The following is a 14,597-nucleotide window of genomic DNA, read 5'->3' on the forward strand; positions in this document are numbered from 1 at the left end:
AACCTGGGGAGAGTGACTTAGCCTCTCTGGACCTTGGCTTCCGCATCTGTGAAGTGGGGATAACGACTGCACCCACTCAAGGGTGGTTGGGAAGATCGGATGTGACAATGCATATAGTTGGCACAGCGCACAAGGCATAGCAGTTGTTTAATAGATGACAGCGAGAGCAGTGTGCTTGGGCAGCCCTCCCATCGGCCCACCCTGGTCACTCTCCAGACTTCTCTCCTGCTACACCAGACCTTGGGCCTCTCACCCTCCAACCTCGCGCAGGTTCTCACTGGGCTCCGCCTGTCCCAGAATCAACAGCGCCCATTGGCTCGGCCTTGGGACCTAAGCCACCTACCGCGAGGGCTTAACCGGATGAGAGCGAGTGCCGAGTCGCCAGTGTCGCGCAGTCTGGAGATGAGGCCAGAGGAGCCAGCTCAGGGAGGGGCTCGGGCAGTGTCCAGCCCTGCAACCCACTGACATCCCAAAAGAAGGCGCTCCCAGCAGCTCTGCCTGGCTCCCAGGCCACATTCCGAGATTCTCCCAGCTTCTCAGCCTTTCTTGACCTCTGCGGTTCCGGTTTGCTGCCTCCTCACCTGTCCCAGGTGTTTGCTGACACTCAGCCTCTCCCGCCTGGCCCAGTGCCAGCATCCAATTTGTCTGCATTGAACGTCACCATGGCAGGTGACCAAGAGTAGCTCATGTGGCACTGCAGAGAGTATCGTGACCAGGGAGCATGGGGCTACTCAAACCCAATGGCTTTTCCATCATAAGCTCCTCCGGCAGGTGTCTCCCATCTCCTTGAATTACCTTCAGTACACCTGTCCATGGCAGCCCCTAACCCGGCCTTGTGCATCGACTGCGTCATCACTGTCCCAGGAAAGGCTCAAAGAGAAGCAATAAGGCCTGCAAGCTGAGACCCTCCAGGAGAACTGAGAAGGGAGGCCAAGACCTCAAAGTCCAGCCTCCACACACTCCTCCTACAGGAAGCCACCCATGATTTAAACCTTCCCAAAGAAGATGGGTCAGAGTAGCTACCATGCTTTGGGTAGCTACAGGACTGTTAACTCATTTAAATATTAACCCTGTATTCATTAACAGTGAGACGACAGGCTCAGAGGGGGAAAATAACATAGCCGAGGTCACACAGCTCTCAGCGGTGGGGCAGGGATTCCGACCCGAGCCTGCGTGGCTCCAAAACCAGGGCTCTGCCCGCAGAGCCACGCTGCCTGTCAGGTCGCAGCATCCCTCAATGCAGGTGCCACGGCCAGGGTTTTCAAGCAGGGTTTTCAGTGACTGAAAGCTGTCACTTTTTCATATTTTTTCTATCATATTCCCCATAGACAGAGAAAGGCTGGGAGCTCCCGAGGTGGAAGCCGGGACCCAGGACTCCTCTCAGGCTGGAAGCAGAAGCAGTGCCCTCCCATGGAACAGTAGCTCCTTGACGGCAGACAATGTGCCTCCTCCATCGGACTGGGTGGGGGTCTCCCCTCCTTCCCCACCCCACCCCCCACCGCTGCTCTGCCCTGCCTTCCTCCACCCTCCACCTGGGGGTGTGCCACCGTGGAGCCCCTTCCCCTCCCAGCATGCGGCGCTGGCACTGGCCCTTCCCAGATGCCCTCCTGCAAGAGCACGGCCATCATGTCACTCACAGGGGCCGCGCACGGTCCGCCCAGCCTGGCCAGCAGCTGGCGCGGCAGAGAATGTTCATGCACATGGAGGGCAGGGGCCACGCAGCACAGCACCGGGACGGGCCCTGGCACAGGCTCTCAGGTTCGCCTGCCCCAGCTCCCCACAGGACAGCCCACAAACGGTGCTTCAAAACCCCGGCGTGGCAGTTCCACTTCCGGTCTAACTTACCAGTGGCGTGGCCGTGGCTAAGTCTCCTCTCCACTCAACCCGAAGACCTCCCTTTCAGCCTTGCCCCTGGCCCTGCCGCTCACCGGCTGCTTCCGAGGACGGATGAGGACGGGCCCAGGCTGTGTCTGCGCCGGGGTCGGTTGTGGCCGTGGCCATGTCCAGAGGCCCCTGCCGGCTGGGGTGCCGCATCTCTGCCCCCCAGGCTGGGGCTCCAGGGGTTGTGCCACTGCCTTTTACCCTGGGTCTTTCTTGGGCTTTGGAGTCAGACATATTTGGATTTGAATCCCGCCTCTGGTATCTTTAGAAACATAAAATGTTTACAGCTCCTGACCCACAGCCCACTTCTGGAATCGATCCTCAGACATAAAAGCACCGTTACCCACGACGTTCATGCCACGTGGCTGTCACAGTGCTGCAAGAGCAGAGACCCTGAAACAGCCTCCAGGGGGGCTGGTTCAGCGAGGACAGCAATCGGTGCTGCTGGCTGCTGGAAGCTATTAGCAAGAATGACTGACACCCGTCTCAGCGACCTCAGGTGTCCCGAATATATTGCGTAGCAAAAGGTATATTGTTGAGGAAAAAACATACTAAAATGCAAACAAACTTGCGGTGTAGACATAATAGCAGCACCTCCACTGGACCCACGGCCCCCAGATCCGCGTGTCTACACTCGTATATTTTTATAGGTGGGGAAGGATATCAGTTACTCCAGGGAGGCGCCAGGGATGGGAGACAGGAAATGAAAGAAAGGTGGGAAAGGCTATCAACAGTGTATCTACTTCAGTATTGTTTGAATTGCTTTAATGAGCAGATATTTTAAAAATAAAGAAATAGCCATTTTTAAGACTTCCATCTCGGCCACTGATTTGCAGTGGGATTGGGCCACGCTGGGGCATGAGCCTCAGTCTCTCCACCTCTAAAGTGGCAGTAATGATGTCTGTCCTGTGGACTTGCAGTGAGGACTAAAGGCTCACGGCACCTAGTGAATGGGAGGGCGGGGGGTGGGTGATACCTCGGCAGCCAGTGGCCCACCAGTCGCGGGGCACTCATGCAGACTGAGGATGGTAAGATTCTGCTTTCGATCCCCACCGCAAATGCCACCCCACCCTCCCTGTGCCCCACCAGCCACTGGGAGTGCTGAGCCAGCCTCTGTCATTCTGCTGCCGAATGACCTGGACGAACGTCCATCCGTCTCTGAGCTCCAGTCACCCCTGTTGGAGAAAGGCAGGTGTCTCCCGCTTGCCGCCCATGGGTGCCCGGCGCACCTGGCTTCCTCACGCGCCCAGTGCGATTTCAGGCCTGGGAGGGCTCCTCAGTGGAGCCTCGGGATGGGAGACAAGGGAGAGAGAGGCAGAGCTCTTGGGTAAACACGGCTTGTTATGCAAAAGCTCAAAGCTCTGCCCCTGAAAAGCTCACCTGAGATGGCTGAAACCAGCCAACGAATCCAGAAGCGCTTTGCAAACACAGCTTGAGCAGCCCGCTGCCCCCCTGGGAATTGGGGTTAAACTCTCGGCTTCTGCAGGGACAAGCACGGAGATTTGCCGGATCCCACCAGGGAGGGGAAGGAGGAGCAGAAAGTGGGGGAAGAAGAAGAGGAGGAGGAGGAGAGGCGCCGTTTCTGCCTTGTTCCCCGAGAGACAGACACGAGGCCCAGATCTAATTCCTGGGGATCAGCCAGGAACGTGACACCTTCAGGAAGCAGCAGCCCCGCGGAAGGCCCAGGCCGGGCACTGCCCATCGGGCAGAGTGTCTCGTGGACAGATGCTGTTGGCAGACACTGGACGCTGCCTGGAGGTGCCACGACACCCCTGGAACATGGACGGCACCCTGAGGGGCGGGAGGGGAGGGAAGTCCCAAATCGACTGAGCTTACACCTGCAATGACTGAGCTCACCTGGAATTGTCTGAGATTACATTTTCCGCCCTTGGGCAGAGAGGGAACTGGGACGGAAATTCGGTTCAGTGATAGAAAAATAAGTTGCAGTTCTTCGCGCACCAGAGGACGTGGCTTGAAAATTCATGCTCACTATATAGACAGCCCCTAGACTTCAAAATAATAAAAAGAGTAGCTAGGAAGAGGAGGGGTCTCAGACCCCACCTACTCACCTCCCTCCCGGCCCACAGAAGGCTCTGGAAACACAGTTCGAAAACTTCTGCCCCAGGTCAAAGCGGGGTGGGTAGGAGCAGGGTGGCTGCTTGCAACTGCCAGGCTCCTGGGCTGTCTCTCTTTTCCCGAGTCTGAGCTGTCGCCACAGACTGGAGCAGATGAGAGGCCCCAGGTCCTGTCCAGGGGTGGGTGTGGGCAAGCACGCATCCATGTAGAACCTCGTGATGTCCCCAGGGTGTGCACAGCGGCACTGCCCACCCCCAGAAGCTTTGGGGCCCACAGCAGGGTTGCCCAACCTCGCCGCTATTGAACGTGGGGCTGGGTCATTCTTCGTTGCGGGGCTGCCCCGGGCATTGCAGGATGTTCACGAGCATCTCTGGTCTCTACCCACGAGATGCCAGTAGCACCCCCACCCCCGGTTATGACAACCAGAAAGGTGTCTGGGCACTGCCAACTGTGCCCTGGGGAGCAAAGTCCACTCTCCCTCCCTGGCCCTCCCTCCCGCTTAGACTCTCTGCTCTGAGGGGTTTCCTTGGGCTCTTGCTGGGCTTTGACGGTTCCCCAGGCCCGGGGCTGCCACCAGGGCTCACCTAAGCCCTACCCAAAGACCTTGCACCGGTCACTTGACGCGGCCCTTTCGGCAGGTGTGAGGGTCTGGTCTTTGCCAGCCCATGTGGGCGTGTGAAGGGAAACCGTCCGTCTGGGTCTGGCCATCTGTCCTGGGGAATGACGCCAGGGGACCAAATAGCCTCAAACGCAGGGTGGGCCGGAGCAACGCAAGCGATTCAGAGGCACACAGGAGACAAACGCAAAAGCAGGTGCTCTGACCCTGGGGGAGTGGCAGGAGGTGGAAAGAGAGCCCCAAGCTGCATGTGGGGGAGGTCTCTTCCCAACACCCCCACCCGGCCCTGGCCCAGGGTGACTGGGGCCTCTCAGCCTTGGCCAGGAACCAGGGCCTGTTCTGTGAGCCCCTGGCCCTGGCAGCCACTGCAGGTGACAGATTGGCTGCTCCAGGGGCCTGGGCCTGGTGTCACTGGGCTGCGGAAGGAGCAGGTGGCTGTCAGTTTGTGAAGACCAGCTTATAAGGCGAAGATGTCTGTCCCAGCCACACTCCTGAGCGTGGCTCCGGTTGCCCACCTGCCCTCCACATTGCCCATCCCACCCACCCACGAGCAGCACCAGACCCAAGACCTGGAGCTCAGTTAGTTGACCCTTCCACATACGTCCCCTGGGCACCACCGTGGTCCAAGCCACATGCTCGGCATTGGAAGACTGGAGGTGGCACAGATCCAAGGCGGGGATGTTGGGGAGACAGGCACGTGCACAACTGCGTGGTCTGGTAAGAGCTCAGCGGGGGCTGTGGAGCGCGGGGAATACCTGGGCCTCCAACCCTAGCGCCTTCCTCGAGCTACCTAGATGCCCTTCAGGACCCGAGACTCAACACATGCCCAAAAGACCTCTCTACTTTGCCCCTAAACCTACTCCTGCTGAAGTTCCCCATCCCAGGTTTGGGAACCACCTTTAACCCTGGTCCCAAGACGGGAACATGGGCCGAGACAGGAACCTGTGGGTGTCATCCTGTGCCTCGATGACCTTCCAGTCGGGTACCGAGCCCTATTCTCAACACCCCTCTCCTCTCAGTCTCTTCCGCATCCTTCCTGCCCTTCCGGTCGCTGGCCCCAGGAGGGCTCCCGGCCCCCAGGGAGGTTAAGACACTGCCCGCGTTCAAAACCCGGCTTCATCGTGACCTATCAGTCATGTGACACTGAGTAAGTTTTTCAACCTTTCTCAATCTCTTATCCTTAAAATTAGCATAATAATAGTGCCTCCCTCCTGGGGTTGTTGTGAGAATTAAACGAGCTAACACGTGTGCCACAGCTGGCGCTGTGCCCAGCACATAATAAATGAGCAGCAGCTATCGGCCATTTTTCACTCCCCGCTGCATCCTCTGACCTTTCTAACCTACAAACCTGACCTTCCACTCCCACGAGGCCCTTCACAATCTGGGCTCCGCTAACCGCTTGTATCAGTTATCGACTGCTGTGTGACAAATCACCCCAGAATGTAGTGGCTCAAAACAACAAGAAGCATTTATGATCTCGCCCAGGTTCTGTGGGTCAAGACGTGAAAGCAGCCTGGCTGGGCGGTCTTGGCTCTGGGTCCCTCACGCAGTTGTCGACGTGTCCATGGGGCTGCAGCCCTCCACGTGCAGGCCCGACTGGGGCTGGAGGACCCGCTTCTAAGATGGCCCATTCACGTGGCCGTTGGCGACGCAGGGCAGGACGGCGTGTTGGAGGCTGGCTCCCGTACCTCTCCACACTGCATCTTTCCCTACTCCACAATGTCCAGGCAACACTCCTAGAGCACAGAACTGCTGCAGTTCACTGCTTGGGCAGAGCCTCCAGGCTTTTGCACATGCTGTTCCCTCTGCCTGGAATGCACTTCCTTCACATTGTAACCCAGCCAAGGTCCGCCATGTTTAAAGACTGAGATAAAGATTTCTTTTCTGGAAAAGCTTCTCTGACCCAAACAGGCCAGGTTAGGTATCTTTCCCCTGCTTACACCTGTCACAGCAATTAGATGGCCAAAAATGATAATCATGAACACTTATGGAGCATGTACTATGTTCTAGGCACCATACTAAATGCTTTACATATAATAACTCATTCGCTTCCCCAACAGCCCCATGAGGTAGGCACTGTGTTGCAGATGAGGGAACTGAGGCTCAGAGACAGCGAGGCATTTGCTTAAGGTCATGCAGCCAGCAAGAGGTAGAGCCCAAAGCTGAACCCCAGCCTCTTATGCATTAACGCAGGCTAGTTCTCTCTCCTTGACCTTGACTTCCACAAGGACAGAGTTTCCACTGATTTATTCCCGTGCTTCCAGCATCTAGGACGTGCCTAGCCCACACCAAAGAGAGAAGGAGGAACGGTAAAGAGAGAGGGAGGGAGAAAGAAAGGAAAGAAAAGTAAGAGGAAGGGACGAGCCATGAGCTGAGCCCGGGGGACCCTGAGCAGGCAGTTTGGGGTCCGCCCGCCAGTCCATCCTCATCCCGGGAGAACTGCGAGATTCCCAAGGCCCCAGCCTGTTCATCGAGCCTGTCCCCCTGGCTGGACAGGGAAAAGCACCCTGCCCTGCCTGCCACGCCCCGTTCCTGCAGACTTTTCTAGCACCGGTTCTTAATTTTTATGGCTGCTTAGCCACTTGTCCTATCAAAGGAATAATTTAATTAACTCCAACAAATGCAATTAATTTTAATTGTTCATGATAATTCATTGTTTAATACTCTATTAATAATTATAAAAAATCCTAATGCCCAGTTACTGTCCTGTAATAGGATAATTAAACACTTCATGTTCAAGTGCTTCCGCATCACTTCGGCCTCCAGAGCGAAGGTGCCTCAGCTCAACTTTCGACGTGCTCCCAGGGAGGCTCCCAAAGGCGATGACTTCATTTGCTTCTTTGCATTTCTTTCCCCTGGGAGCAGGGTGGGGTGGCCCAGAAATTGGCAGAGGGCTTCGCAGTGGGCAGGGGGGACAGGATGCTGTTGCATCAGGGGTGGGAGAAGCCCCTGCGGGGGTGCCCTGTGCACTGACCTAAGCCGGGGCAGGCCTCTCCTGACCCGGCCACACGGTGTCCCTGTGATCTTGGACGAGCAGGTTCACGGGGCAGTCAGTTAACGCACATTACTGGGCGTTTGCCACATCCACTGCCTACCGGGACTCCTGATGCAGGGGCTACGCCGGTGATGAAGGCACACAGAGGGATGCTCTCCTGGAGCTTAAATTCTAGAAGGGAGAGTTAGACGTGGATGGATGGACAGACGGACAGTAGACGGATGGTGCTGTGGACTGAATGTTTGTATATACCCCCCAGAATTCATGTGTTGAAACCTAATCCCCAGTGTGATGGTGTTTGGAGGTGGGAACTTTGGGAGGTCACTAGGTCAGGAGGGTGGAGCCCTCGTGAAGGGGATCGGTGCCCTTATGAAAGAGGCCCCAGGGAGCTCCCTCGCCCCTTTGCCAATGTGAGGACACAGCAAGACGATGCCATCTACGAATCATGTCCCTCACGAGACACCGAACCAGCCCACGCCTTGAACTTGGACTTTCTAGCCTCCAGAATTATAAGACATACATTTTGTTGTTTATAAGCCACCTAGTCTATAGTACTTTGTTATAGCAGCCCAAATAGACTAAGACAAGTGGACAGCTGGATAGATGGATGGATGGATGGATGGACAGATGGATAGATGGATGGATGGACAGATGGATGGATAGATGGATGGATGGATGGACGGATTAATAGATGGACATATGAATGGAGGGACAGATGGATGAATGAAAGGACAGATGAACAGATGGATGGACAGATGGATGGACAGATGGATGGATGAACAAACAAATGAATGAGTAAATTTAAAGAATGATAGTGCTCTGAAGAAAATAAAACCAGACACAGTAGAGCAAGACGGGGAGGTGCTTTTTAGCTAGACTGGTCAGAAAAGGCTTTTTGAGGAGGTGACATTTGTCCTGAGATCTGTAGTGTGACAAGGAGTCAGTCCCATGAAGATCTAGGTGGATCGTATCCCAGGCAGAGGGAACAGTGAGTGCAAATGCCCTGAGGTGGGGATGAGCCTGGCATATCTGAGAGATGACGAAGGCCAGAGTAGCCTGGGCAGGGACAGCAAGGAGGAGAGAGATGGGGGATGTGGAGGGTGCAGGGGTGGCTCACAAAGGACCCTGCAAGTTTGGGGGCAGCAAGCTGGGCCCCCACTTGTTCCTGTAAATCAAGTTTTATTGGAACACAGCCGGGCCCCTCACTTACGAATAGTCCGTGGCTGCTTTTGTGCTACAGCAGCAGTGTGGAATCATTGCTGCTGAGACCATATGGCCCCCTAAGCCAAAAATGTTTACTGTCTGGTCCTCCACAGAAAAGGTCGCCAGCTCCCGGGCAGAGCGTTGAGTTTTATGCTAACTGCAGTGGGACTCCCTGGAGGGTTTGGAACAGGGGAATGTCATGATCTAATCTGTGTTTTTAAAATATCACTCTGGCAGCTGGGTGGAGAGAAGACGGCGGCGGGGGGGGGGGCGGGCGAGCAGCGCAGTGAGGAGGCTCGGGTTGGGGGTGCCGCAGGAGAGACGGGGAGTGGGCGGGGGAGACGCGACTGCAGCAGACCCAGCGAGACGCGAGGACGGGTCACTTCCTTCCTCTGAGCCACGCTTCCCTCATTGCTAACGCTGACTCCATTCCCTAAACTGGGGGAGACTAAGGGGTGGAGAGGGGGGAATGTGGAGGACCAGAGAGGGAAGGCACCTCTGCCTAAGGCAGCCCAGCAAGCGCTGGAGTCGAGGGGAGAACAGAAACTCCCTCAAAGGCAGGGCTGCCCCCGAAATATCCATGAACTCAGGGAGTACCGAGTTGGGGCAGAGCCCAGCGGGAGAGGCAGTGAGTGGGCTCCACGTCCTTGAAGAAATGAGATATTCGTGGAACCCGGATCATTCATTCACTCACTCAGACACGTAGAGCACATGCAGCCCATTCCCAGGCACTGGGGAGAGAGAGGAGGCCCTGCTCTCAGAGCTCACAGCCTAGTCGGGAAATTAGACATAAAATCTCATAATCACTCAAATTAACGCAGAAGGGTGTCCGTGGCAATTGCTGTGGGAAGGCATGTGGCCTTCGAGAACCCCACGTACAGAAATCAGACTTTGTCAGGGAGGCCAGGTGGGTCAGGAATGTCCTTCTGGAGAAAATGATGCTAGAGCTGAGATTGGAATGAGTTTTTCTGAAGAGGAGAGAGAAGAGTGCTCCAGACGGAAGACACGGCATGGGCAAAGGTCCTGGGGTGGGAGGGAGTGCGATGGGGACAAAAGGCTGAAAGATGGCCAGTGAATGTAGTGCAACATGGGACAAGGTGGGGCTGGTGAGAAGGAAAGAGTGGCCCTTGCAGGGGGGGCCTGAGCATCCTTCAGGGGGAGCTGGGTTCCACTACAGGGAAAACCTCAATGCTTCACAAGGCCATCTCAGCTCAGTAGAGGGCTGTGTGTCATCATTGTCACTCCGAGACCCAGGATGACATAGCCTATGCCTGGCTCCACAAACTACAGCTCACTGGCTGAGTTCTAACCCTCAGACCATGGGTGCTGCGCAGAGTGACCTACTGTCAACCGTGGCTGGGGAGGGGTAGGGGCAGCCCTGGGCAGGGATGGCCTGGCCGGATTCAGGCTTCCTGGGGGAGCCAGGCCGGGGCAGGGCCTCAGAGGGCAGGCCAGAGGCTAGGCATAGGAGGAGGAGGAAAGAGGAAGGAGCAGGGCACCCAGGAACCAGAAGAGGGGCAGTGGACCTCAGAACAGGGCTTCAGTCCAGTTTCTTGCAGAAAAGGAGGGAGAAAGTGGCAGAAATCCATCTGAGCCCCTCAGCTCCACAGACATCCCAGGAGCAGTCCCTCCTTCATTCTAGAAACATCTATTAAGAACCTAATGTGCATCAGTGGATGAAACAGACCCAAATCCCTGTCCTTGTGGAACTTTATATGCCACAAAAATGTGTTGCATCTGTTATGTGCCAGGAGCTGAGTGCTCCAGCACTGAGCGCCCCAGCACTGAGCGACACAGACAAACCCACCTCGCAGAGCGTCCGCCTTCACGGGGAAGCCATTGCCCTTGGCCATCATCGCCGGCTCAGTGCCTGGCAGGTAGAACACGGCAAGTCCAAGGGTTCATATGACCTACAGCCCACACGGCCTGTGGTGGTTAATTTATGTGTCAGCTTGGCCGGGCTGTGGTGCCCAGCTGTTTGGTCAAACACTAGTCCAGGTGTTGCTGTGAAGGTATTTTTTAGGTGTGATTAACATCCACAGTCAGCCGACCGTAAATACAGGAGATCCCCTCCGTAACGTGGGGGGGCCTCGGCAATCCGCGGAAGGCCTTAGAGCACACTGAGATTTACAGAAGAAATTCTGTCCCAAGAATGCAACGTAGAAACCCCGCCCGAGCCGCTGGACCGCCCTCCGAACTTCGGACTCGAGACTGTGATACCAGCTCTTCCCTGAACTTCCACCTGCCAGGCGCCCTGCAGACTCCAGACTCGCTCACCTCCAGAACCGCGGGAGCCAACTCCTTAGAGTCCAGCTCTCTCTCAGGACGTGGTCCTATGGGTCCGCCTTTACCTAAGCTGAAGAGCCCTTAGAAAACATCGGCCCAACCCTCCGCACTCCCAGTGCTCAGGCAGAGAAACCGAGGCCCAGACCCAACGAGGAGCTTTATCAGGGTCACGAGTAGCAGAGCCAGACCTCGAGCGCAGGCCTCCCATGGCCACAACTGTGCCCACACCTCCTCCAGGCTAGAGCATCCAGCATTCCATCCTAGAGTCCAGGGTTCCCTGGCAGAGGGAAATCTGAGATTCCGGAACATTCCGCAGGAGGCAGTCAGCCTGGCACCCCACCCGGGCCCACCTCCCCACCTAGGGCTACCGCCTCAGGCACAGAAGAGAAGCCCCCCTGTTTAGTCTCGGGTATTTATTACACGTGCGGGGGCCCTGGAGGGGGCGGGAATTGCTCTCTATTTCCCAAGGCCCTGGGGGGACACCTTTTGGGACAGGAGATCACACTGGACGGAAGAGCCCCCAGATAACCGGGGGGGCAGGCCTCCCGGGGCCCCACCTTCCAGAAAGACCACCCCCACCCCAGGGCCCCTGACCCAGCCTGTCCAGGACGGGGGGCGGATTTGGTGAGTGGCAGCGGGTGACCTGGGCCCTCCCGGCTCAGGTGTGCCTGGTGGGGGAGGCCAGCCGGAGGCAGTCCTCGAAGCGGCTGCCCTGCTGGAGCTTGGAGGGAGAAAAGCAGATGGGGACACAGGCAGAGAGGGACACGTCCTTAGACACCCAGGGAGGACGGACACAGAGACTCACACACACACAGGCAGCAGCCAACCAAGGCCCCTCCCTGGGATCATCCTCGCCCATATCTGTCCCTCCCAGGCAATGGAGGAGAAGGTCACATTTGCACCTTGCAAAGGGACATGGTGGGGAGGTCGACAGAGCTCCTCACCTCCATCCCGCCCCTGAAACGAGCCTGGACCTGCCCTTTCTTTCCACAGCAGGCGGCAGGTTGGGAAAGGGGAGACCAGGCTCCTTCCTCTGCCTCCGTGGCCTGCAGGTGGAGTCTGAACCCGGGTGTGAGCTGGGAGGCGTAGGGGGCCGGGGCAGGGGCTCACAGAGGGAGAACTAGTGACTCCTCCCTGGTCCCCAAGGCCCAGAATGTGGCCCACAAGCCCCCAACTCAGAGGCCACATGGCCTCTGCCCACCGTGGTCTCCAGGGCTGAAAGAACCAAGGGGACACAGGCCCTGCCATCTCCTGAGCACCTACCACGTGCCGGGCTGCGCCTGGCAGCACCGCCGCCTCCATGAAGCCTGTACAAGTCCCCAGGTGAGCGCCCTTCCCTCCGCCCCGCATACGACAGAGCAGGGGTCCGTATGCTCACACGGCACGTCCCCAAGAGGTGGCAAAGCTCCACTTGCACCCACGTCAGGGAGTCCTCACTACCGCCCTTCACCCAGTACAGTCAACTCACATTTATTGAGCACCTGCTGCATACCACATGAACAAGACTGATGGGGCCCCCGCCCTCTTGGCGTCCTGCTAATGTTCAAAGATACTGCTGTTCCCTGCAGACACGGGGGCAGGGAGGAGTAGCCTGACCACTGAGGGGACCCGGGAAGAAGATAGAACACAAGCCCTTGACCCCTCCATCCCGGCCTGGTCTCCTGCGTCGGGCACCGCCATCTCAGGGGAGGGCAAGGGGTAGACCTCATCGGCAGATGCCATCCGCCTGCCCACACTTCTCCTGCGGGCGAGGGGGAACGGGGGCCCCAGCATGTGGCTCTATGCCCGCCCCCTCCCTGCAGCAGGAGCTCCAGATCCAAGGGCCCAGCTCCCCCTAATTTCCACCCAGAGCGAGCGCCCGGCTGCATCCCCACCTTGAGCACTGAAATATACAATTTACTTGAAGGAATTATACGCTGCAGGCTGCTTTTCAAACAGAGAAAAGACCCCCCACAGAACTGTTTCCTTTCCTCAAGTGGCATCATCTTCCGCAGAGAATCTGTCCAATCCCCTAATTGCACCATCTGTGCTGGGAAGGGCTGGGGGGTCGGGGCTGATGACAGTTTCTTCCCCTCCAAGTTGGTGTTTAATTCCACATCCCCCCGCCCCGGCAGGCTGTCCCACCCGACCCCGCCCACTGCCCTCGACACCTGCTCCCTCGGACTCTGCCCACCTCCACGTGCATGGCGCCGACCCCTCAGCCCCTGCCCTGGGGGATGCCCCAGCCCAGACTCGGGTCGGCTATGTCTAACTCCTGCTCCTTGCAGAATCTTCTGGAAGCCAAGCTCAATGTGACCGCCCAGAGACTGTCCTAGGGAGCAGACTCCTACCTTTCGCTGCCCTGTAAGCAAGACCCCAGCCAGGCGTCCACTTCTCTCTCCCCCTCCCCACATTACCTGTCTCGGCCCCATGGACCCCACAGACCCCGTAGACTCCAGCTCTGAGCCCCCTCAACCGGGGGACTGGAGGAGGCTGCTTAAGTCTCTGAACTTGTGTTTCTCCACAAGAGAAACAGCACACTCCATCTTCCGCTGTTCGCCCGACCACTGTTCTAACTCGGGTCCCCTCAGAAGCAGACTTGCCCCCAGGATTTGGGTGTAAGTCACTTACTAAGGAGGTGACCCCGGGACGCAGTGAGTGGGGCAGTGAGAGCGGTGGGGGGAGGGGGCCAGTCAGGGGGCGCCAGTGAGCAGTGACCACTGCAGGCAACTGGGCCCAAGCCCACTGGGTCCCTCTGAGAGACCCTGGCACAGCTCCAGCCACCCCCAGGGCTCAGGGAGGAGGCGGGCAAGGAAGTGGGCTGTGGCCGCCAGCCCCTCCCTCCCTGGCGGAGGGCTGCGCTCAGGGCGCTGACTTCCAGGCCCGAGTGCAGCTGAGTCTGAGCCCGGGCAGGCTGTGCATGGGGGACACCGCAGGCCACCCTGGGGAGGCACCTACGCCCACACCTGCCCCCCTCCCTGCAAGGTGGTGGCCAGCACAGCACCTAGAGCCCGGCGGGTGCCCCGGGAATGGCTCAGAGCTGCCCCTTTCCCCACCAGCGGGAACTGCTGATCTCATCAAGATGAGGACGAGGGAAAGTGTCTGTGAGCGTCAGGGTGGGTATGGCGTGTGCCCCAGGCCACCAGGCCACTGTCCTCCACATGGATTGAAGCCAAGCCAGCCAAAGGAAGCTGGGACCAGAGCCCCGGCCCCAGAGTATCTGACCCTCCACTCCTCCTCCAGAGGCTAGACTGACCTTCTCTGCCCACCCCCGCTCCTGCCCCATGGGTTTGCCTGCACCCCCAGCCACCCTGGTCTGATCGCCTCCCCACAGGCCAGCCCTCCCCTAGGGGAAGCTCCACTGTCCCCAGTCCCAGCCACCCCACTCACACCCAAGCCTCCTCTCTCTCCTGGGCTACCTCTGGGACCTAGTGTGGCCCCGGCGGGGCCGGGAGGCCGTCAGCACCCCATCCGCGCCTGCCCGCTGAGTCGCCTCCCTGCTTCTTCCTGTTTCCATATTCACACCCATCTCCCCCGGCCCTCGAGTTCCCAGTGGGGTCT

Source organism: Propithecus coquereli, unplaced genomic scaffold (assembly GCF_000956105.1).
Source record: "Propithecus coquereli isolate 6110/MARCELLA unplaced genomic scaffold, Pcoq_1.0 Scaffold77, whole genome shotgun sequence".
In the NCBI taxonomy this organism is placed as follows: Eukaryota; Metazoa; Chordata; class Mammalia; order Primates; family Indriidae; genus Propithecus; species Propithecus coquereli.